The sequence below is a fragment of the Heptranchias perlo genome, chromosome 8, assembly GCF_035084215.1.
Source record: "Heptranchias perlo isolate sHepPer1 chromosome 8, sHepPer1.hap1, whole genome shotgun sequence".
In the NCBI taxonomy this organism is placed as follows: domain Eukaryota; kingdom Metazoa; phylum Chordata; class Chondrichthyes; order Hexanchiformes; family Hexanchidae; genus Heptranchias; species Heptranchias perlo.
The window spans coordinates 60,471,542-60,494,637 of NC_090332.1; the positions used below are offsets into that span (position 1 = coordinate 60,471,542).

General features: G+C 44.3%; 1 protein-coding gene across 5 annotated transcripts in view; it reads right to left on the reverse strand.

Moving 5' to 3' along the window:
* dop1a (DOP1 leucine zipper like protein A) overlaps positions 1-22,386 on the reverse strand; it is a 224,271-nt gene extending 201,885 nt beyond the window's left edge. For 3 of the 5 annotated variants that reach the window (XR_010963688.1, XM_067989165.1, XM_067989166.1), the window contains exon 1: positions 22,133-22,386. The gene's annotated coding sequence lies outside the window, so the exon portion shown is untranslated. The remainder of the gene's footprint in view (positions 1-22,132) is intronic. The other 2 variants (XM_067989164.1, XM_067989163.1) reach the window with 1 other exon arrangement.
* Between the last annotated feature and the right edge of the window lie 710 nt (positions 22,387-23,096).

Sequence of the window (23,096 nt, forward strand, 5' to 3'; positions counted from 1 at the left end):
AGGCTAGTAAATGGAGCAGTTCATGAAAGATTACTGATCAATAATCATGCCACAGATTTCTCCATCCTACTCTGCACTCAATTACATTTCCAGTTTATGCCAGCGTCACAAGATTGTAACACGAGCATGTAAACACTTGGTAAACAAATAGCATGTATCAAAAATAAATTCCAGAGACAGAGACAATTACAGCGTACAGACTGTTCAAATTTGTTTTCGTTTTTTTTATTACATCCAACCATCAAAAAACTTAAAAGGAGAATCCTTGTAATTCTAGACTTTGAATTCTAATCCTCACTTACAAATTCATGTCCCATCCCATCAGATGCAATCATGATAGTCTAAGCCACTGTGTAGTGAAATAGTGTACTGTACAACAATTTTAAAACAAAAGCTTCCTTGTACTTCAGTTTCTGTGTAGTAAGTTGCTTTCAACTCTGGGTCCTCGGTGACAACAAACCAGCTATTCTTACCCCCTCACAGAAGGATGGATCTCCAATATGGCTTTCAAGCACAAAGACTTGTTTTTTTTTAACTTTGAAACCATCTATTATCCAGCAACATAGAACTGTGCAAACAAATTCTAAGAGTTTGCAGAGGGAAGTTAATTTTCTGTGGTAAATGGTCTCACTCTGATCTCAGAAAAATTCAGGTCGGTAGAAACAAGTCAAGTACTTTAGGCGTTGGGTACTTAGAGGCCTCAAATATCTTGAATTGTCCGCACAAGATTTGAGAGGCTGGATGGCAATTGCCACATAGAAACGTAGAAAATAGGAGCAAGAGTAGGCCATTCAGCCCTTCCCCGCCATTCGAAATGATCATGGCTGATCGTCTAACTCAGTACCCTGTTTCCGCTTTTTCCCCATATCCCTTGATCCCTTTAGCATTAAGAAATATATCTGTCTCTTTCTTGAATACATCTAATGACTTGGCCTCCACTGCCTTCTGTGGTAGAGAATTCCACAGGTTCGCCACCCTCTGAGTGAAGAAATTTCTCCTCATCTCAGTTCTAAAAGGTATACCCCGGATCCTGAGACTGTGACCCCTGGTTCTGAACTCCCCAGCCGTCGGGAACATCCTCCCTGCATCTAGTCTGTCTAGTCCTGTTAGAATTTTATATGTTTCGATGAGATCGCCTCTCATTCTTCTAAACCCGAGTCGACCCAATCTCTCCTCATAAGTCAGTCCTGCCATCCCAGGAATCAGTCTGGTAAACCTTCGTTGCACTCTATCAATGGCAAGGACATCCTTCCTCAGATAAGGAGACCAAAACTGCATGCAATACTCCAGATGTGGTCTCACCAAGGCCCTGTATAACTGCAGTAAGACATCCCTGCTCCTGTACTCAAATCCTCTTGCAATGAATGCCAACATACCATTCGCCTTCCTAACTGCTTGCTGCACCCAAATGCTCGCTTTCAGCGACTGGTGTACAAGGACACCCAGGTCTCGTTGCACCTCCCCTTTTCCCAATCTATCACCATTCAGATAATAATCTGCCTTTCTGTTTTTATAACCAAAGTGGATAACCTCACATTTATCCACGTTATACTGCATCTGCCAAGTTCTTGCCCACTCACCCAACTTGTCTAAATCATATTGGAGCCTCTTTGCATCCTCCTCACAGCTCACATTCCACCCCAGCTTTGTGTCGTCTGCAAACTTGGAAATGTTACATTTAGTTCCCTCATCCAAATCATTGATATATATTGTGAATAGCTGGGGCCCAAGCACTGATCCCCGCGGTACCCCACCAGTCACTGCCTGCCACCTGGAAAAAGACCCGTTTATTCCTACTCTCTCTTTCCTGTCTGTCAACCAATTCTCAATCCATGCCAGTATATTCTCCCCAATCCCATGTGCTTTAATTTTGCACACTAACCTCTGAAAATCCAAGTACACCACACCCACTGGTTCTCCTCTATCTATTCTACTAGTTACATCCTCAAAAAAACTCCAGATTTGTTAAGCATGATTTCCCTTCCATAAACCCATGCTGACTTTGTCCAATCCCGTTAATGCCTTCCAAGTGTTCTGTTATCACATCTTTTATAACAGATTCTAGCATTTTCCCCACTACTGATGTTAGGCTAACTGGTCTGTAATTCCTCGTTTCTTTCTCTCCCTCCTTTTTTAAATAGTGGGGTTACATTGCAGTAGTATTGAAGCTTCCAGACAACAGCAGCCTCAGAAAGTCAAGTAATCAAATTTTGATATTTTATAAAATCATTTTCATGCAAACCTCAATGCATTTCCAGGAAAAAAATACATCCTGTTGCAAGACACTTATAAGGACAGGATGGTGTAGAAAATTTACACTTTTAAAGCAAACCTCATGTAGAAAACGTCTCGAGTGCTTTACGGGTTAGTGCAAAAAAAGCAGAAAAAAGGTTAAAGGCCGGAGCGAAAGCATTCAGTTATATAGCACCTTTAACGTCCCAAGGCACTTCACAGGAGCATTATCAGGCAAAATTTGACACCAAGCCACATAAAGAGAAATTGGGACAGGTGAACAAAAACTTGGTCAAAGAGGTAGTTTTTAAATCAGCGATTTACAGGAGGAGAGAGAGGTAGAGAGGTTTAGGGAGAGAATTCCAGACCTTAGGGCTTAGGCAGCTGAAGTCATGGCCGCCAATACTGGAGCAATAGGAAATCAGGGATGCGCAAGAGGCCAGATTTGGAGGAGCGCAGAGATCGCGGAGGGTTGTAGGGCTGGAGGAGGTTACAGAGATAGGGAGGGGAGAGGCCATAGAGGGATTTGAACACAAGGATGAGAATTTTAAAAGAGGACTTGCCGGATCGGGAGCCAATACAGGTCAGCAAGGACAGGGGTGATGAATGTGCGGGACTTGGTGCATGTTAGGATACGGGCAGCAGAGTTTTGGATGAGCTCTGGTTAATGGAGGGTGGTAGGTGGGAGGCCAGCCAGGAAAGCATTGGAAAAGTCGAGTCTGGAGGTAACAAAGGCATAGGGTTTATAAGATGGCTTTTGAAAACAGGAAGTGAGGTGGCAAGTCAGATTTAGGGAGAGAATTCCAGAAAGCAAGGGGAATAGCGGCTGAAAGATGGTGCAGCTTAGGGAGCAGGGGACAAGAAGTCAGTGTCGGAGGAGCACATGATGTACAGGTGGAGGAGTTCACCAAGATAGGATGAGACAAAACTATATAGGAGATTTGAAAGCAAGGGCAATGATCTTAGGATCTTAAAATCAATTTTCTGTGGTATGAGGAGCCAGAACTCAGCAAGGACAGGGGTGAGTATTAAGTAGGTGATGACATAGGCCACAGCATTCTGAGCTGTAATTTAGAAATATCTGATCTATATTTCTTAGGTCCAAAGTATAATAATATGGTACAGCACAGAAGGAGGCCATTTGGCCCATTGTGCCTGTGCCAGCTCTTTGAAAGAGGTATCCAATTGGTCCCACTACCCTCCTCTTTCCCCATAGCCCTGTAAATTTTTCCCTTTGATGATTTATCCAATTCCCTTTTGCAAGTTACAATTGAATCTGTTTCCTCCACCCTTTCAGGCAGTGCGTTACAGATCATAACAACTCACTGCATTAAAAAAATGTTTCCTCATGTAGCCTCTGGTTCTTTTGTCAATCACCTTAAATCTGTGCCCTCTGGTTACTGACCCTTCTGCCACTGGAAACAGTTTCTCTTATTTACTCATGATTTTGAACACCTCTATCAAATCTCCTCTTAACTGTCTCTGCTCGAAGGAGAACAACCCCAGCCTCTTCAGTCTCTCCCCGGTACCATTCCAGTAAATCTCTTCTCCACCCTCTCTAATGCTTTGACATCCTTCCTAAAGTGTGGTGCCCAGAATTGAACAATACTCCAGCTGAGGCCTAACCAGTGTTTTATAAAGGTTTAGCATAACTTCCTTGCTTTTGTACTCTATGCCTCTATTAATAAAGCCCAGGATCCCATATGCTTTTTAAGAGCCGTCTCAACTTGTCCTGTCACCTGCAAAGATTTGTGTACATATACCTCCAGGTCTCTCTGTTCCTGAACCCCCTTTAAAACTGTACGATTTAGTTTATATTGCGTCTCTTCATTCTTCCTAACAAAATGTATCACTTCACACTTCTCTGCGTTAAATTTCATCTGCCATGTACCTGCCCATTTCACTACTCTGCCTATGTCCTCCTGAAGTCAGTTACTATCCTCCACACTGTTTACTACATTTCTGAGTTTTGTGTCATCTGCAAACTTTGAAATTATGCCCTGTATACCCAAGTCCAGATGATTAATATACATCAAAAAAGGCAGTGGTCCTAATACAGACCTCTGGGGAACACTACTGTAAATTTCTCTCCAATCTGAAAAACAACTGTTCACTATGACTCTCTGCTTTCTGTCCCTTAGCCAATTTCGTATCCATGCTGCCACTGTCCCTTTAATCCAATGGGCTTTAATTTCGCTGACAAGTCCATTATGTGCTACTTATTCAAATGCTTTTGAAAGTCCATATACACGTCAACCGCACCGCCCTCATCAACCCTCTCCGTTACTTCATCAAAGAACTCAATCACGTTAGTCAAACACGATTTTCCTTTAACAAATCGGTGCTGACTTTCATTTATTAGCCCATACTTTTCCAAGTGCCAAGTAATTTTGTCCCGGATTATTGTCTCAAAGTTTCCCCACCACCGATGTTAGGCTGACCGGCCTGTAATTGCCGAGCTTATCCCTCTCCCCCTTTTTGAACAGGGGTGTAACTTTTGCAATCGTCCAGTCCTCTGGCACCACCCCCATATCCAAGGAGGATTGGAAGATTGTGGCCCGAGCCACCGCAATTTCCACCCTCAGTGACTTAGGATGCAACCCATCTGGACCGGGTGACTTTTCTACTGAGTACTGCCAACCTTTTAAGTACCTCCTCTTCATCTATTTTTATCCTATCCAATATCACTACTACCTCCTCCTTTACTGCTACAATGGCAGCATTGTCTTCTCTAGTGAAGACAGATGCAAAGTATTCATTTAGTACTTCAGCCATACTCTGCCTCCATAAGATGATCTCCTTTTTGGTCCCAGGTCGGCCCCTCCCCTCTTCTGACTACCCTTTTACTATTTATATGTTTATAAAAGACTTTTGGGTTCCCTTTTACATTTGCCGCTAATCTATTCTCATACTCTCTCTTTGTCCCTTTTATTCCCTTTTTTAGATATCTTCTGTACTATCTGTATTCAGCGTGGTTCTCTACAGTGTTATAAACCTTACATTTGTCATAAGCCTCCTTTTTCTGTTTCATTTTAATCTCTATATCTTTAGTCAACCAGGGAGCTCTAGCTTTCGATGCCCTTCCTTTACCCCTCGTGGGAATGTGTCTACTCTGTACCCAAACCATCTCCTCTTTGAAGGCTTCCCATTGTTCAATTACTGTTTTGCGTACCAATTTTTGATTCCAATTAACCTGAGCCAGATCCCTTTTCCATTCACTGAAATTAGACCTCCTCCAGTTAAGTATTTTTATGTTGGATTGTTCCTTGTCCTTCTCTATAACCATTCTAAACCTGATATTATGATTACTGTTTTCCAAATGCTCCCCCACTGAAACATGCTCCACTTCATTCCCCAGAACTACTTCCTTCCTCGTTGGACTGGAAACACAATGATCAAGAAAGTTCTCTCGTACACATTTCAGGAATTCCTCCCCCCTTTGCCCTTTACACTGTTACTATCCCAGTCTATATTAGGATAATTGAAGTCCCCCATTATCAATACTCTATAGTTCTTGCATCTTTCTGTAATTTGCCTGCAAATTTGCTCCTCTATCTCCTTCCCACTATTTGGTGGCCTATAGTATACACCCGGTAGTGTAATAGCTCCTTTATTGTTCCTTAATTCTAACCAAATAGATTCTGTCTTTGACCCTTCAACTACATCATCCCTTTCCAGTACTAATAGTTTCTTTGATTAATACTGCCACCCCTCTATACCCAACCCTCCTTTCTGTTTGAAGTTTGACAATATTTTTCTGCTGATACACATCGATGTCAGACAAGCAGTTGGATATGTAACAAGAGCCTTCAGATTGATGAATGAAGCAGAGGGGAAAAGCTGGACATCATCGCCAGAAATGTGGGAGCTGACCCTGTGCTTCTGAATGACAACACCAAGGGGTAGCCTATAAGTAATGAAAGAAGGAGACCATGTATTGAGCCCTAGGCTACAGCAGAGGTGAGCTGGCAGGCAAGAAGAATGTACAGAAACAACAAGCTACTAATGCACAATAAGTTATTTGCGATTTGATCAGGGCAGTCTCGCTGCTATCGTTGCGGCAGAAACTGGATTGAAGGGTCTCAAATAGACAGATGGAGACATGGTTGCAATGCAATGACTCATTCCAAGACTTTGGAACGGGAGGGTTGAAGATAGAACAGGTTTGGAGAAAATGGAGTGCTTGAGGAAGTTTTTTTTTTGAGGGGAGATTAACAGTTTTGAAGGAGGTATTTGAGGATAGATAGGTTGGTGATGTTGGGTGCATTGTGCTGAGAAGAGGAAATTGGATAGTATGGGGATAGGACAGAAGAAGGAGATTAAGGAAGTAGATGGTGGGCTTAATGGAAGAGATTAGTTTAGAGAAGGTAGGGAGAGCAGAGATGCAGTAGAAACTGTGGATATGGTGGGTTATGAACTCAGTTAGGTAGAGGCCAAAGGGCAGGGCTAGAAGTTGAAGGGGGCAGAAGAAGCTGTGTGCATTGCCTCAATTTTGTACATTAGTGGACCAACCACTTTGCCTCTTAAAATCTTTTAAATTGCAAATACTAGCAAATTCCCTGTGGTATTGCTCACAGCAAGTCAGAAGATACTTTGGGGGAAAAAGTTCGATCAGGGCCGTTTTCGGGCAGGGGTAGCGTGATGCACTAGTACCCCGCGCCCGAAGGCCCCTATGCAGGCAGCACGTGAACTTCGTGCTGCCTGCTACTTACCATAATATCTCCGTGCAGCCAGCGCTACCGAGAGGCTGCTCGGGGAATGAGGAAGTTGGAAATCTCTTAAAGGTGCAGGTACACATTTCAAATGGCAGGTACACAGCTTACTTGAAGAAGGGAAAGATGGCCACGAGGATAGCAGGACCAGCACGAGAGAGGGATCCACGCTTCTCCGATGATGCTATGGAGGCCCTGGTGGAAGGGGTGGACAAAAGGAGGGCCAACATGTATCCGCAGAGTGGCAGGAGACCCTCCGGACAGCATCTCCGCAGGCATTGGCAGGCTGTGGCGCAGGAAGTCAACGCCAGGAGCACTGCACCACCCACGTGGGTGCAGTGTCGAAAGAAGTTCAATGATTTGACACGAGTGGTCAAAATAAGTGAATGCAAGTGTCAAGTGGCACCACTGCTCCACGCATCACACTCCCCATCACTCACCCACCAACAAACACATGCTCATCCATACACAATGCTGCACTCGGCATGCTGCATCTCACCTGCACATAGTACCACACTTGCAGGCCACACAACCACCACTCACAAGTCATACAAACTGGCAGCTATTCGACCATGACAGGCACATCACCCACACACCTTACAGGATACTCACTAACACACTGTCCTCTGTCTTGCAGGAGAAGGTGGCGCATAACAGCCAGCAGCAGGAGACACCGGAGGGCGGACGGGCATGCTTACATGTCCTCGTCCTCACCACCACCCGCCCCCCCACCAAGAGAAAACAGTGTTTCGGATCATTGGGTGGGCCGTCGCTGCAGCCATCACAACATGCCGCGCTGGAGGTCCCGATGAAGGGGGTCTCTGCATATATAATGCTCATTCTCTTTTTCCACATCTCCCTCCTCCCATAATCTTTTCTGACTCACATGCTGCAGATGCACACACGTCTTACTTGCTCCTCTCTCCACTCCACAATTCAACCTGTTTCTCTGTCATTGCAGATACCCAAGAACACATGGCGGCACCGTCCGAGGAGGAGGAGGGGGACACTGAAGCCACACCGTCACTCGATCTGACACTTGCTTCCAGCAGCTCAGAGACTGCACGTCCTTTAGAGGCTAGGTTAGAGGAGGGATCTGCACGTGGTGAGACACCAAGCACAAGTGAGCAGGAGCCGGGGCGGGAGAAACTGATACCAGAGGTGCCAATTCGCCGGAGGGCGAGGTCACTCACTAGTTCTGCAGCAGAGGAGTCAGATGAGGACTTAGACAGGCCAGGCTACAGAAGACAGCTAATGGGCATACACCAACAAATGCTTGGGGCACTGGAAAGCCTGCCAGAAAGCCTGCGCACAATGTGAAGGGGCATGAGGGAGTCCAGCTCCAACTTGGCACAGGGCTTTGCGCAGAGCTTGGAGCCCATCCTTTCCAACATGGTACAGGTGGTCACCTCCATCAGCGCACCTGTGGAGCCCACCATGATGCAGCGTCTGATGACTGATGTCACAGCTTCCACTGCAGCACAAACATCTGCCATCCAAGGTCTGACTGCTGCATTTGCAGCTCAGACTACTGCTATCGTTGGTCTGGGTTCCACTGTGGAACAGGGCTGCCAGGGCATCACAGCACTCCGTTCTCCAGCTGATCACCAGGATTACTGAGGCGCCGCCCCGGGAGAGTGACAGTGGCGCCACGGCAGTCGGACCTCCTGTCCTCTCTTAGGACGACAGCCTTCCTGCACCCACCCCTGCCACTCCGCCAGTGCCCGTTGTTGCTTATCGGCCAGCCAGGCCTGACTGCTGCAGCCCACGCTGAGATGGTGCAGTCTGAAGCCGGGTCCTCCCAGCCCAGAGCTGCTCAAGGTTGTCCTCCAAGGCCATCTGCACACTCCTCCATTGAAGACCAGCAGCTTCCCACCACCCATGCTCCAGCCACTGGGGAAGCACCTCGTAGGAGCACTAGGATAGGGAAAGGCACACGAACAACAGGCACTAAGAGAATGCACAAGGGTGAATAGTTCTGTTATGTTTGCATAATTTCATTTATTCATTAAATGAGAGTTTAATTTTGCATTTGGTGGTGGTTTTTATTTATGCAATGAGCTAAGGGGGAAACCAATGTGTAATTAGATGGTGGGCAATTTGATTGACTTGTGGGAGCGGAAAGGTGGGGAGTGTAAGACTGTTGGTGAGTTGGGGGATGTAGTTCACATTATTGTTAGCGGGCACGGATCAGGCAAGCACGCAGAACCCTCGCAGACAAGGCGTGAGATTCCTGTTGCACCCTTGCGTCTTCCTCCACTTCCTCCTCAGCCTCTTCCTCCTCCACCTCTGGCTCAAGGTCTTCTCCAATCATTGGTGGCAAAGGCTGGTCCCTCATGATGACGAGGTTGTGCAGCATGCAGCATACTACCACAAATCTGCCCACCTAGTCAGGGGAGTACTGCAGGGCTCCTCCAGACCAGTCCAGGCAGCGGAAGCAATGTTTGAGGAGGCCTATGGTGTGCTCCACGATGTTACGTGTGGCAGCACGGCTCTCATTATAGGCCTGCTGTGCATGTGGGTGTGGGTTCCTGACTGGTGTCATGAGCCACAGTGTGAGAGGATAGCTCTTGTCGCCCAGTAGCCAGCCTTTGACTTGCCGAGTCAGGTGAAAGATATCTAGCACGTTGGACTGCCGCATGACGAAGGCGTCGTGACTGCTCCCAGGGTGGCGGGCATCGACCTCCATGATTCAATGGGTATGGTCACACACCAGCCGCACCTTGAGGGAGTGGAAGCCCCATTGGTTGACGAAGACGGCTGAGTTGATATGCGGGGCATGTAGGGCAATATGCAAACAGTCAATGGCACCCTGCACCATGGGGAAGCCAGCAATGCGAGCGAACCGCTGTGCTCGCTCGTTCTGTTTGTCTCTGGAGAGAAGGTGATGAACCTGTTCCTCATCTGGTACAGTGTGTCTGTGACCTCCCTTATGCAGCAGTGTACTGTATACTGCGAGATATTGCACATGTCGCCAGCAGAGGCCTGAAATGCTCCTGAGCCGTAGAAATTCAGCGCCACGGTGATCATCACAGCCACAGGCAATGCTGTCCTTGTCCTGCTCTGAGGCTGCAGTTGTGGCCGCACTAGCTGACAGATCTCGATCACTGCTTCCTTGGTGAACCTCAGGTGTCGGATGCAATCGTCCTTGGTCATGATGAGGCAAGACAATTGGTCCCGGAAGGCCCTCATTGGGTAGAGCCTCCTGCTCAGTGCCCTGCGCCTCTCTGCATGCTCCCAGTCGTGCTCAATGCCCAGCGGGAGCCCGAGCAGACCGCCCATGGTTGGCAGAAATGTTATTCAACCACAGTTGTAACTTTCCGAACCACGAGGCAGTACCTGCTAAAGCACTCTCAAATGTAGTCTAGGAACTCTCAGTAAGAATAGGGAGCTTCAAAAAAACACTTCCTACTCCACCAGCAGCCAGAAGCAGTAATCCAGCAACTAACCTGCATCACCTGCATGGCCCCTTTAAATAGCACTGGTGGGGGGGGGGGTCCTTCAGGCACTAAGACATGTTCAGATGGTCGGGGTTAAGACTCTGCGTTGAGTTGAGCGTTAAGGTCCATCACTTTAAATCAGCGTTGCACACTGATTGTCAGAGAGGCCATGTAGCGCTGAAACAACGGGCGCTACACGGCCCAATTTAGCGCCCCTTTTTTTAAAACAAAGTCCAGCAATATTTATACCATGTAATGCACAAAATGTTCTGCCAAGGTTCAGTAGGGTATTACCTGTGCGTCCCTTTAACTTATTGTCTGTGCCTTTCTGAAGTCAGTTAGAGGCTCACAGTTCGTAAATAAATCCTAAGGACAAATAAATCCTAAGTTCAATTAGGGGTAAGAAGAAACCAGCAGGAAATGCCTGGCTTTCTCTCTTTTCTTAATAATTTGCTCTAAAAAACACAGGAATTTGCACATGCGACATCTGAAGTAGAAGGCACAAGAACATAAGAACATAAGAAATAGAAGCAGGAGTAGGCCAATCGGCCCCTCGAGCCTGCTCCGCCATTCAATAAGATCATGGCTGATCTGATCCTAACCTCAAATCTAAAGAGCACAAGAAGTAGGAGCAGGACCCGGCCACTCAGCCCCTGGGCCTGCTCCGCCACCCACAGGGCCTTGACCGATCCGAACTCAGCTTCATGTCCAATTTCCTGCCCGCTCCCCGTAACCCCTAATTCCCTTTACTTCTAGGAAACTGTCTATTTCTGTTTTAAATTTATTTAATGATGTAGCTTCCACAGCTTCCTGGGGCAGCAAATTCCACAGACCGACTACCCTCTGAGTGAAGAAGTTTCTCCTCATCTCAGTTTTGAAAGAGCAGCCCCTTATTCTAAGATTATGCCCCCTAGTTCTAGTTTCACCCATCCTTGGGAACATCCTTACCGCATCCACCCGATCAAGCCCCTTCACAATCTTCTTTGTTGCAATAAGATCGCCTCTCATTCTTCTGAACTCCAATGAGTAGAGTCCCAATCTACTCAACCTCTCCTCATATGTCCACCCTCTCATCCCCGGGATTAGCCGAGTGAACCTTCTTTGTACTGCCTCGAGAGCAAGTGTGTCTTTTCTAAGTATGGAGACCAAAACTGTATGCAGTATGCAGTATTCCAGGTGCGGTCTCACCAATACCTTATATAACTGCAGTAATACCTCCCTGTTTTTATATTCTATCCCCCTAGCAATAAAAGCCAACATTCCGTTGGCCTTCTTGATCACCTGCTGCACCTGCATACTAACTTTTTGATTTTCTTGCACTAGGACCCCCAGATCCCTTTGTACTGCAGTACTTTCCAGTTTCTCGCCATTAAGATAATAACTTGCTCTGATTTTTCCTGCCAAAGTGCATAACCTCACATTTTCCAACATTGTATTGCATCTGCCAAATCTCCACCCACTCACCCAGCCTGTCTCTATCCCCTTGTAGGTTTTTTATGTCCCCCTCACTCTCTACTTTCCCTCCCATCTTTGTATCATCTGCAAGTGTCATATCAAAAATAGTCCCCCACTCTCTGCAATGTCACGAGTGAGTCCCTGAATGCTGCTATTTAATTTGCTGACACCACGGCGAAGACATTTGTTACAGTGAAGGGTAAAAAAATGATCTTGCAACTAAAAATATCCTAACAAATCAGCTCTCCCGTTTATTAGTATTTCAAGAGTTGTCGGTGTGATTTTAGCAAGTTATAAGAAAGCCTCACACTCACTTCCTGGTGATAGATTTGATCACCAAGTTACATTGTTACGCCGGGGAACGAGCTCCTGACCATAAAAAAATTGAAAGGCAAGTATTCATACTTTTAAAAACAGCACCATTACTAACAATATGGAAACATTTACATGGAAAGTGCCTCTTTACTCAACTTTCCTTTTCCTTTAAGAGTTATGGCCCTCTGCCAAAAAAATCCTCACATTATCAAAAAGGAATGAGTCAAGCCAATTGATGCTGAAGTAACCGGTGTCAAGGATGCTTACTGAACTGAGGCAGTGGACAAAGTCTGGACATCGCAGTCAGTGCTGGGTTGAGCAGAACTTCTATTTTTTTTCCCTGAGGATGTCTTGCCACCTTCACAGCCATTTCAGCTTGGTGTGAGCAGAACAGCCCAAGCAGATGTCACAAATGCTCATGGCATGCCATGATACAAGACAGTAAAGACAGCAGTCAATGGCAGTGAAGGGCCAAGAACACTTCATGTAGTACTTCAATCTGATATTCAAGGCAGTCATTTTTGTCAAAGACAAAGAACTAAAGAAATTGAAATAATCATAAATAAATTTTCACAAAGAATCAGAAAATTTAACTGAGTTGACAAGTCAGAACCACTAGTACTACTAAAATAAGATGGAGTACACCTGTCCACACACAGAACATTTGCGTATGCTGGGAAAAATCAAAATGGATATTCCAGGGAAAGACCTTAATATTGCTCGAGACCAGGGCTAGGTACATGGGGAGTGCCTCCGATTAAGAGGGCATCACAAACATCTTAAAGGGAAATCATCCTTTTGTGATTTTTAAAAAAAAACATCAAAGCCACTTGGTTCCAACAAAGTGTGGAGAATGCAATCTGCAGAAGAGCAAGAGAATTGCAAAAACATTCCACATGCTCAAAAAAAATGACACATCCTCCTCAAAGACTTGATTGAGCAGGTCAATGATTCGGATCTTAAACAAAATGAGATAAAGAAAAAACAGAAAAGCATCTTTAAATGCTATAAGAAGAACTCTGAACTGGAAGCCAAAAATCACAAATGAAATCCAGAATTCAATGCACTTTATTTTAGATGTAAATAACATTACCTTTAGTTCTCAATTTCATCCAGGCGAAAACAAAATAATAAAAGTGCATCCTTCCTCCCTAGGTTACTAGGCAATCACTCAATACAAGAGTTCATGACCTGAATCTCCAAAACCAGCACTACTTGGGAGTTCTAATTAGGTGTCAGCCATGGCTCAGTGGGTAGCACTCTCACCTCTAAGTCAGAAGGCTGTGGGCTCAAGGCCCACTCCAGAGTCTTGAGCTCATAATCTAGGCTGATGCGCATGTACAGTAGAGGGAATGCTTCACAGTCGGAGGTGCCATTTTTTGGATGAGACGTTAAAGATCCCATGGCATTCTTACGAAGAGGAGATTGGGAGTTCTCCTCAGTGTCCTGGCCAATATTTATCCCTCAACCAACACCACAAAAAAAATTATCTGGTCATTATCACATAGCTGTCTGCGGACCTTGCTGTGCTCAAATTGGCTTCCACGTTTCCTACGTTACAGCAGTGACTACATTTCTAAACTACTTAATTAGCTGTAAAGTGCTTCGGGGCATCCTGAGGTAATGAAAGGCACTATATACATGCAAGTCTTTCTTTCTAATTATAAGGTTGCAAAACAGATACAGATGCGGGCAGCCATCATGGTTCATCCATCCAAAAGGATCATACAGTCTCTGCATCACAACATCCAACTTGTTTCTTAAATAATTCCAGGGTTCTCATCTTCATTATTCTACCCAGATGTCCATTCCATGTGTTGTTCACTCTGTGTGAAGAACTTCTAGCATTTGCCCTAAATTTGTGTTTTAGTAACGTAAACTGAGTCCCCTTGTTCAGCTCACTCGGTTGTTTTCAAGCAGGGTTCCAGAACTACCATTTTGTATCTTGCTATAAAATCACCTCCTTTCAAGGCTGAAAATTCCAAGTTTTCCCAGTCTATCCTCATAACTCAATCCTCCAACGTTAAGGGCCAGCCTTACAACCCTTCTCAGCTACCCCCAGGGCTTAAATGTCTCCCTAGTGTCTTAGTAACCAGAACTGGACGCAGTACTTAAGGTGTGGTCCATCAGAAATGCGAAGCGATATTTACCAGTATATAAATTTAATTAAAAACAGGGACAGTTCACACACACTGTTCACAAATACTGCCATAGCTTGTGTGAGGGGTCAGTGTGCAGGGGCCGGGGGGGGGGGGGTGGAGAAAGGGCCAAAAGAGGTTAGAATTCAAGCCAACTTATCTGTTGCATTCAATTTAAACTGAAAACAAACAACAGTACCAACAATTTCTCAATCTGACTCAGCTACTGATAGACACTTTGTACAGGACTGGAATGCACGGTTTTCAGTATGCTACATAGGAAATTTTCAGAGGATATATCCCAGTTTATTTTACCCACACTGTTTTGTGTCACTCTGGTTACAGCTGTTAAATACAGGACTCTGAATATTTGGAGATCAGCTTCTTCTCCTGGAACCCTCCTCCTTTTAAAGCTCCACATACTGCTTCTCTCATTGATAAATGCTGCTGTTCATCTGTCCACTTTCATTGAAAACCACCAGACATTAGAAAGCACTGATAACTGTGGTGCGACTGTTCTCTAAACATAAAAGGCAGATAGTAACCCAGTGGCACTGCACAATGGTGGGGCACACTACTATTGTGAATTTGTGCACTCAACATTATATTTTAGAATACAAACCTATGTGTGACATTGGTCTGGGATACATAACCTTCATGTTTGGAGGATAACAAACCTTGTTTCATTGAGGTGATGGATGCCCTTACTGAGGAAGAAACAAGTCCCCACCCATTGTCATTACCAAGCACTCCCAGGACAGGCATAGCAAAAAGAGAGGCAAAAATTCACTACATTTCCCCCCAAAAATGCTTAGTCTCAACCTCAGAATTGCACCTTCTTTGCCATCCTTGTGATCTGTCACAAACTGCTAATTAGTCCAAAAATAACTAATGATCTGAGACTAGTAGCAAGCTGTTAAGGTCCGTTTTGTTGCTCGATATATACAGGGGTTGCAAAAAACTGGAAAAAATGTTGTTGATTTTCTGATTTTTTAAAAAAATCTGAAAACTGCAGGGCCATTTGTTGGACATATTTAATGGGTCAAAGAGAGGAGTATAATATAAAGGAAACATTTCAAAGATATCAAGAGCAAAGACAGTAATCGCAAGCCAATACTGGTTTAGGAAAGGTAGTGCATGCTTTAACAAGTTTAAATTTATGTATTATAATAATGTGGTTGATGTGACATCTCAACTTTCAAACACCATTTGATAAGGTGCCTCACAAAAGACTTCTGGGATACAGAAGTAACATACTGAATAAATCTAGTTTTAGCAGGTACAAGAGCCCATGATTCACAATAATAGTTCTAATATCACAGCTGCGATCAGCAGAGCAACCCAGGGGATCAGTACAGAGACCTCTGCAGTCCCCACTAGTTATAAATGATCTTGCTCAAGGAACCAAAAGTAGAATGTATGCTGCAGACAATACCAAGTTATGTGGGAAACTGGGATAAAGAAGACAAGGGGAAAAAAGTTATGGAGATGTAGAGTATCAGTAGCTGGATAGATGCACCTGAAATGGAATTCAACATTGAGAAATGCAAAGCAATATGCACTGGCAGTAAGAGGGATAAAGCATGATTTATAAAATGAAGGGTACGTGATTAAATAGTGAGAATCAGGCAAAAGGTTTGGCTAAACAGTTGACCAGAAATTGAAAACCTTGTCCAGTTGAAATGACAAATCAAATGTTCGTGTCTACAAGATCATGCCAGAATGTTTAGTCCAAAAAGGCAACATAAGCAGCTTATTAAAGCATTAGTGAGGCCACATGGAGTATTGAGTCCAGTTGTGGTCACTGTACTTATGACAGTGGAAAGGTTTCAAAGGACCAAAAAGTTGATTTGAAATCACTGTACTACAAAGACTAAGGAACATAAGTCTATTTTCACTGGATGGGGAAAATTCAAGGGGGAAACTAACTACTGAAGATTTTAAAAAGAGAATAATGTTAATATTTAGTAGAAGTATTTATGCAAAAAACAAGACAAGAAAACCAGAGAACCAAGTTATAAATTAAGCATGACACAAGCTAAATTTAACATTAGGAGTAACTTCTTCATGCTTATGAAGCACATGGCCACATACTACAGGAAAGAATGATTCTGTTACAACACTCAAAATGAAACTGGATGAATTCCAAATTTAGCTATAAGGGGAGGAACATGGGGTTGAATACTACGGGGGGGGGGGGGGGGGAGAAGGGTCCAATTTGGTCCCAAACCAGAACCCAGCTGATGCCAATGCTGTTGTCAATAGTTCTTATTCGCAAAGGGAGCTCCAACAAAGCATCCAACCAACAATCTCAACTCAGTGCTGAAGAGCAGCCAGGAGTTAAGGAAGTAATAACAGGGCATTTAGAAAATCATAATATGATTAGGCAGAGTCAACATGGTTTCATACCTAGCACAAAGGAAGATGGTAGTGGTTGTTGGAGGCCAATCATCTCAGCCCCAGGACATTGCTGCAAGAGTTCCTCAGGGCAGTGTCCAAGGCCCAACCATCTTCAGCTGCTTCATCAATGACCTTCCCTCCATCATAAGGTCAGAAATGGGGATGTTCGCTGATGAATGCAGTGTTCAGTTCCATTCGCAACCCCTCAGATAATGAAGCAGTCCGTGCCCACATGCAGCAAGACCTGGACAACATCCAGGCTTGGGCTCATAAGTGGCAAGTAACATTCGCACCAGACAAGTGCCAGGCAATGACCATCTCCAACAAGAGAGTGTCTAACCACCTCCCCTTGACATTCAACGGCATTACCATCGCCAAGTCCCCCACCATCAACATCCTGGGGGTCACCATTGATCAGAAACTTAACTGGACCAGCCACATAAGTACTGTGGCTACAAGAGCAGGTCAGAGGCTAGGTATTCTGTGGCGTGTGACTCACCTCCTGACTCCCCAAAGCCATTCCACCATCTACAAGGCACAAGTCAGGAGTGTGATGGAATACTCTCCACTTGCCTGGATGAGTGCAGCTCCAGCAACACTCAAGAAGCTCAATACCATCCAGGATAAAGCAGCCCGCTTGATTGGCACCCCATCCACCACCCTAAACAATCACTCCCTGCAGCCACTGGTGCAATGTGGCTGCAGTGTGTACCATCCACAGGATGAACTGCAGCAACTCGCCAAGGCTTCTTCGACAGCACCTCCCAAACCCGCGACCTCTACCACCTAAAAGGACAAGGGCAGCAGGCACATGGGAACACCACCACCTGCACGTTCCCCTCCAAGTCACACACCATCACAATTTGGAAATATATCGTCATTCCTTCATCGTCGCTGGGTCAAAATCCTGGAACTCCCTTCCGAACAGCACGGTGGGAGAACCTTCACCACACGGACTGCAGCGGTTCAAGGCGGCGGCTCACCACCACCTTCTCAAGGGCAATTAGGGATGGGCAATAAATGCTGGCCTCGCCAGCGACGCCCACATCCCATGAACAAATAAAAAAAGTGCTTAACAAATTTATTAGAGTTTTTTGAGGGTGTAACTAGCAGGGTAGATAAAGGGGAACCAGTGGATGTTGTATACTTAGATTTCCAAAAGGCATTCAATAGGGTGCCGCATAAAAGGTTGCTATGCAAGATAAGGGCTCATGGGGTTGGGGGTAACATATTAGCATGGATAGAGAATTGGTTAACGATCAGAAAACAGAGTAGGGATAAACGGGTCATTTTCAGGTTGGCAGGCTGTAACTAGTGAGGTGCCACAAGGATCAGTGCTGTGGCTTCAGTTATTTACAATCTACATTAACAACTTAGATGAAGGGACCGAGTGTAATGTATCCACGTTTGCTGACGATACAAAGGTAGGTGGGAAAGTAAGCTGTGAGGAGGGCAAAGAGTCTGCAAAGGGATATAGACAGGTTAAGTGGGCTAGAAGGTGGCAGGTGGAGTATAATGTGGGGAAATGTGAGGTTATTCACTTTGGTAGGAAAAATAGAAATACAGAATATTTTTTTAAATGGTGAGAAACTATTAAATGTTGGTGTTCAGAGGGATCTGGGTGTCCTCGTACAAGAAACACAGAAAGTTAGCATGCAGGTGCAGCAAGCAATTAGGAAGGCAAATGGCATGCTGGCCTTTATTGCAAGGGGACTAGAGTATAAGAGTAAGGAAGTCTTGCTACAATTGGCTTTGTTGAGGCCTCACCTGAAGTACTGTGTACAGTTTTGGTCTCCTTACCTAAAGAAGGATAAACTTGCCTTGGAGGGGGTGCAACGAAGATTCACTAGATTAATTCCTGGGATGAGAGGGTTGTCCTATGAGGAGAGATTAAGTAGAATGGGCCTATACTCTCTGGAGTTTAGAAGAATGAGAGGTGATCTCATTGAAACATAAGATTCTGAGGGAGCTTGACAGGGTAGATACTGAGAGGTTGTTTCCCCTGGCTGGCGAGTCTAGAACTAGGGGGGCAAAGACACAGGATAAGAGGTCAGCCATTTAAGATTGAGAGGAGGAGGAATTTCTTCACTCAGCGGGTTGTGAATCTTTAGAATTCTCTACCCCAGAGGGCTGTGGATGCTGAGTCGTTGAATATGTTCAAGACTGAGATAGATAGATTTTTGTACTCAAGGGGAATCAAGGGATATGGGGATTGGGCAGGAAAGTGGAGTTAAGGCCAGAGATCAGCCATGATCTTATTGAATGGCGGAGCAGGCACAAGGGGCCGTACGGCCTACTCCTATTTCTTATATTCTTAATTCTTTTTAGCTCTGTTTTGTACTATGTCGAGACTCCTGCTTAGATATTGCACAGGGACTCCATTTGAGATCATGCGTGTAGATAACCCTAGAGTAAAAAGGATGAGCTGTACATCTTTTCTAATTGTTGCAATCGCATATTAGTGCCAAATTATGAAAAGTTCTATGTTGTGGACTCAAACCCATCAGGTACTGCACTGTAACTGCATAGCCTCACTTCACAAGGCCCCTTACAGCTGTGGCAGAGAAAGTCTTCAATCACCTCAGCCTGGGCTACATGCAGTTTGTTTTTCTACAGCCTAGACGTTTGTTGTGCAACAGCAGCACAATGCATCCTAGTTCAAACCAGTAATGCCAGCATTCATATTACAAAGATAATGGGCTTTGTTTTGCAAATTTATTGCCAAATTTACAGCTTTGAAGATGCTCTGATCTGTTGGACCTGTTAGTACAGCCCCTCTGCTCTTATAGCAGATTTTTATGAGCTTCACAGCAGAACCTATATTTAAGGTCATCTTAGAAACATAGAAAATCTATAGGTCCATTTAGCCCACCTTCAACAGTTAACGTGTTTGTCTTCAAGATACTTCTCCAATTATATCTTGGAGATAACAAAAAGTTCCTGAACTTCTCAAGCCCTGTCAATAACAATTCGGTGTTAACTTCAAAATCTAAAACTCCTCTGGTAAGAGCGCAGCACCCCACTGTACAACACACTACTAAACAGCTGAATAGCTTGCTGCACTACTTACCGTGCTTGCAGTCATTCCACAGCCCACCTAAATTTTTTGTAGATGCCCAGCGGTTAACAATGATACCAAGATAACACTGGAGTTGAAGATCTTGTACTCAAGGCCTATTTAACATTATCGGGACTTGATTCTCAAATTAATTAACTAACCTGTTACTAATAATTGCAAATCAAATTAACTACTCTTTGGCAAGTAAAGAGAGCACTAGATTTCAAAAGTTATTTACTTGAATGAGAGACTAAGCAAAGAACCCTATCTGAAAGTGTTCAAAAGAAAAGGGTAATACGAGCAAATAGATAGCCAAAGAAAACAGCTTTGAATGGCACAGAACATTAGTGTCCCAATGCAATGTGCCACTAGAGGTTTACACCCACATTGTAAATTCTTAATCTTAGCTTTGGTGTTTAGACAAGTGGAACTGTAACCCTTCTATAGGGAAGGAAAAGTGGGGGGGTGGGGGAAAGAGAAAGAGATAAAATCAAAGCAAGCCACCTTAGCTACTGTGGTACACAATCTAGCAGCATGAGAGCAGGATTTGCAGAACTTAGGAATAGGTTGTCGTCTTGTCCACTTGACCACAGCATGTGGCTGATACTAGAGCTATGCTGCTGGAAATGGATAGCCAAGCTCTATCTGACTCTGGCATTGTGTTGGTTGGTTATGAAAAGAGAACAAAGATAAAAGGTAAACAAAATAAACTGAAGAAGTTATGAATCTTTCAGTGACTATTTATTAACAGCATTAATTAGAAGCAACTGAGTGCAAAATAAAACTACAGTCCACTTATAACCAGTGAGAAAAAAGATACTTAATGACAGTGACAGTGCTGTGAATAAGATCACATGAACACACAAGACTAAATGATTCATAAGGGAATAACGAACTTCTCTCAAATGAATGGAACTTAACCTGTATTTCATGAAAAATATTTTAAAAGTTCACTGAAAGCAATCACAGTTGTAGCTTTAGAACAACCTGAACACTGATCCATAGTTGCCTGACCCCAGGAAAGCATGCTGCTGACTAGGTACTTTGCCAGTCTCAACACCAATGCTTTTTGTTTTACTTTAGCTGAATGGTCATGTCTACGGAAACTCCTAATATCAAGTTGCTCCAATATCATGTCGAGCTCATAACATAGAGCAACATAAAGTAGGAATCGATTGTCTAGTTTCAGAGACTACAAGGGTCATATTTTGTATTTTTAAAGTACTTTCCATTAGACAGAAAACTCAGTAAAACTAGTCAAACAGGAATACATAACTTAAATAGTATTAATAAGTCATGTTTTTGTTGCTACACTAAGGAATTCTGAACAGTGGTTGAAAGGGTTTCAACATTGGCATTTAAAATGAAGTCACCAGTTTCTGAGTCAGATAACACAAGCTATCTTAATTAGTACTGCCAAGGATGCAGTCACTAACTGAAAGTGATTCAGCCATCTTGTTGTTTAAGTATGTATGATAACCAAGGTCCCTCTCTCACACTGCTCAGTTTGGTAACTCCACTAAGCCACTTTTTCTGATGTCACCAGTACTCTCAAATCCTCAAAAAATACACATAAAAATAAATCCTTGTAATGGTTTGATTTTTAAAATAGTTGCTGGTAGATACTCTGGTTACAGAGCTAAATGTACAATACAGCAAGTTTTTTAAAAAAAATTGTCACATTGAAAATTCACAACATTTTGGGCAATGTATGAAATTAGCTGTCACCTTCAGGGACTTTTGGAAAACCAAGACTCAAAGGATCAAGGATGATGTTCTCTGTGCCAATGTATTTACCTAACATACCTAAACTATACTCTGCAACAGCTTTAAATAGGCCATTTACAAAGCCAATAGTCAAATGCTGGTGTGATTTGTGGAATTAAATAATTTAATTCTTACTTTATCCATCTAGCCTCACCGTGATCGTCAGGGAATGCCATTGGGAAGCGAGGCTACCTGAGCCGCCTCTGTAATGGGAAACTTTACGGTGAGAATAAACTAGTTTTATAGGTCATAGGAGGTTAAAGCAGGAGCTAAACAAACAGGCAGACCCAGTGTCAAGGATCTGGAATAAACTCCCATCCCTGACTCCAGGGGAATGCTGAAAAACAGCAGGGATCAGAAGTGAGAGGAAATGGTCAAAAAGAAAAATATACAGAGAGTAAATACTGAGTTAAGAGGTAAAAGAAGTGATAGCATAGAGCAGAAACAAAATCATATTCATTCCCCCCCCGCCCGACATATTGACATCCGTGAACCGGAGATATCTGAGGAGATGAGTTAATGAGCACAGATGCCCAGGTGCAACTTCTCAACTTTAATATCCACATGACGACAAGCGTTAAAAAGGGGGAGGGGAGATACCCGACCCGCACTCACCTGCCGCCTGCCCGCCCGCCCTCTCACTCACTCTCTCACTCTCTCAGAGGGCCCCCCGCGCTGTTGCTGTGCTCCCCGCTCGGTATCCGCCCGCAGCTCATTGTCACGCCCCCTTCACTGAACCCGGTGGCGACGATCGCCCGTTCCTTCGTTGTTTAATTAAACCGCAGGCGGTGACAGGCCGAACCCGGCGATAATCCAATGGCCGCTAACCCCGCCCTCGGTCTCGCTCTCCGTTACCCAGGCGCGCGCGCCCTCTTTCCGTCGCCAGCATTTCTCGCGCACATCCGGAGTCTCATTGCCCATAATGTAGCGCGCGGGCGTCTCTCGGTTGTCCTCCCGTCGCCATATCCCACCATTAGTTCCTACAAACAGTGCATGCAAAATAGAACTGTCATTTTTCTCTACCTATTCTGTAGCAAAATCCTTCACTTTCAGGAGAAAATCGCTCATTTGTATCCCCCCCCCCCCAAAAAGTAAAAAAAATCAGGCACAGTTAATGTGTTTAATTTAACAGCAAATTCAGGTTCACAACCATGACACAGGGTAACGGAGTTGCTGATTTTAACCACACTGTACCATTTTAGAGCGGCTACTCGTTTTCCTAGAGTGAAAAGTAGGGTGAATGGGAGGTAGAACTGTTTTGGGCTCCCCATCTACATCTATAGTTTACAGAAGGCTGAGAGGAGGGGCCTTAGTGGTTATGACTGGAAAACAATATATCGCAGCCTGGGGGCAGGGAGAGAAAGCGTTAAGATAAAATAAGAGTAAATTACATGAGCTATGGGACGTTTTGGATTTTAAAAAAAAGTAAATTATGAAATTGCAAGTGCTCTAAAAATTCAGAGTGGAAATCATGCATTGTGATAAATTACTACAGTTGGAATTACTGGTGCGTTATACCATTGTGAGCATTCCCTCGTGTAGCATATGCAATTGCACACCAGTTGGCAATAAACAACAG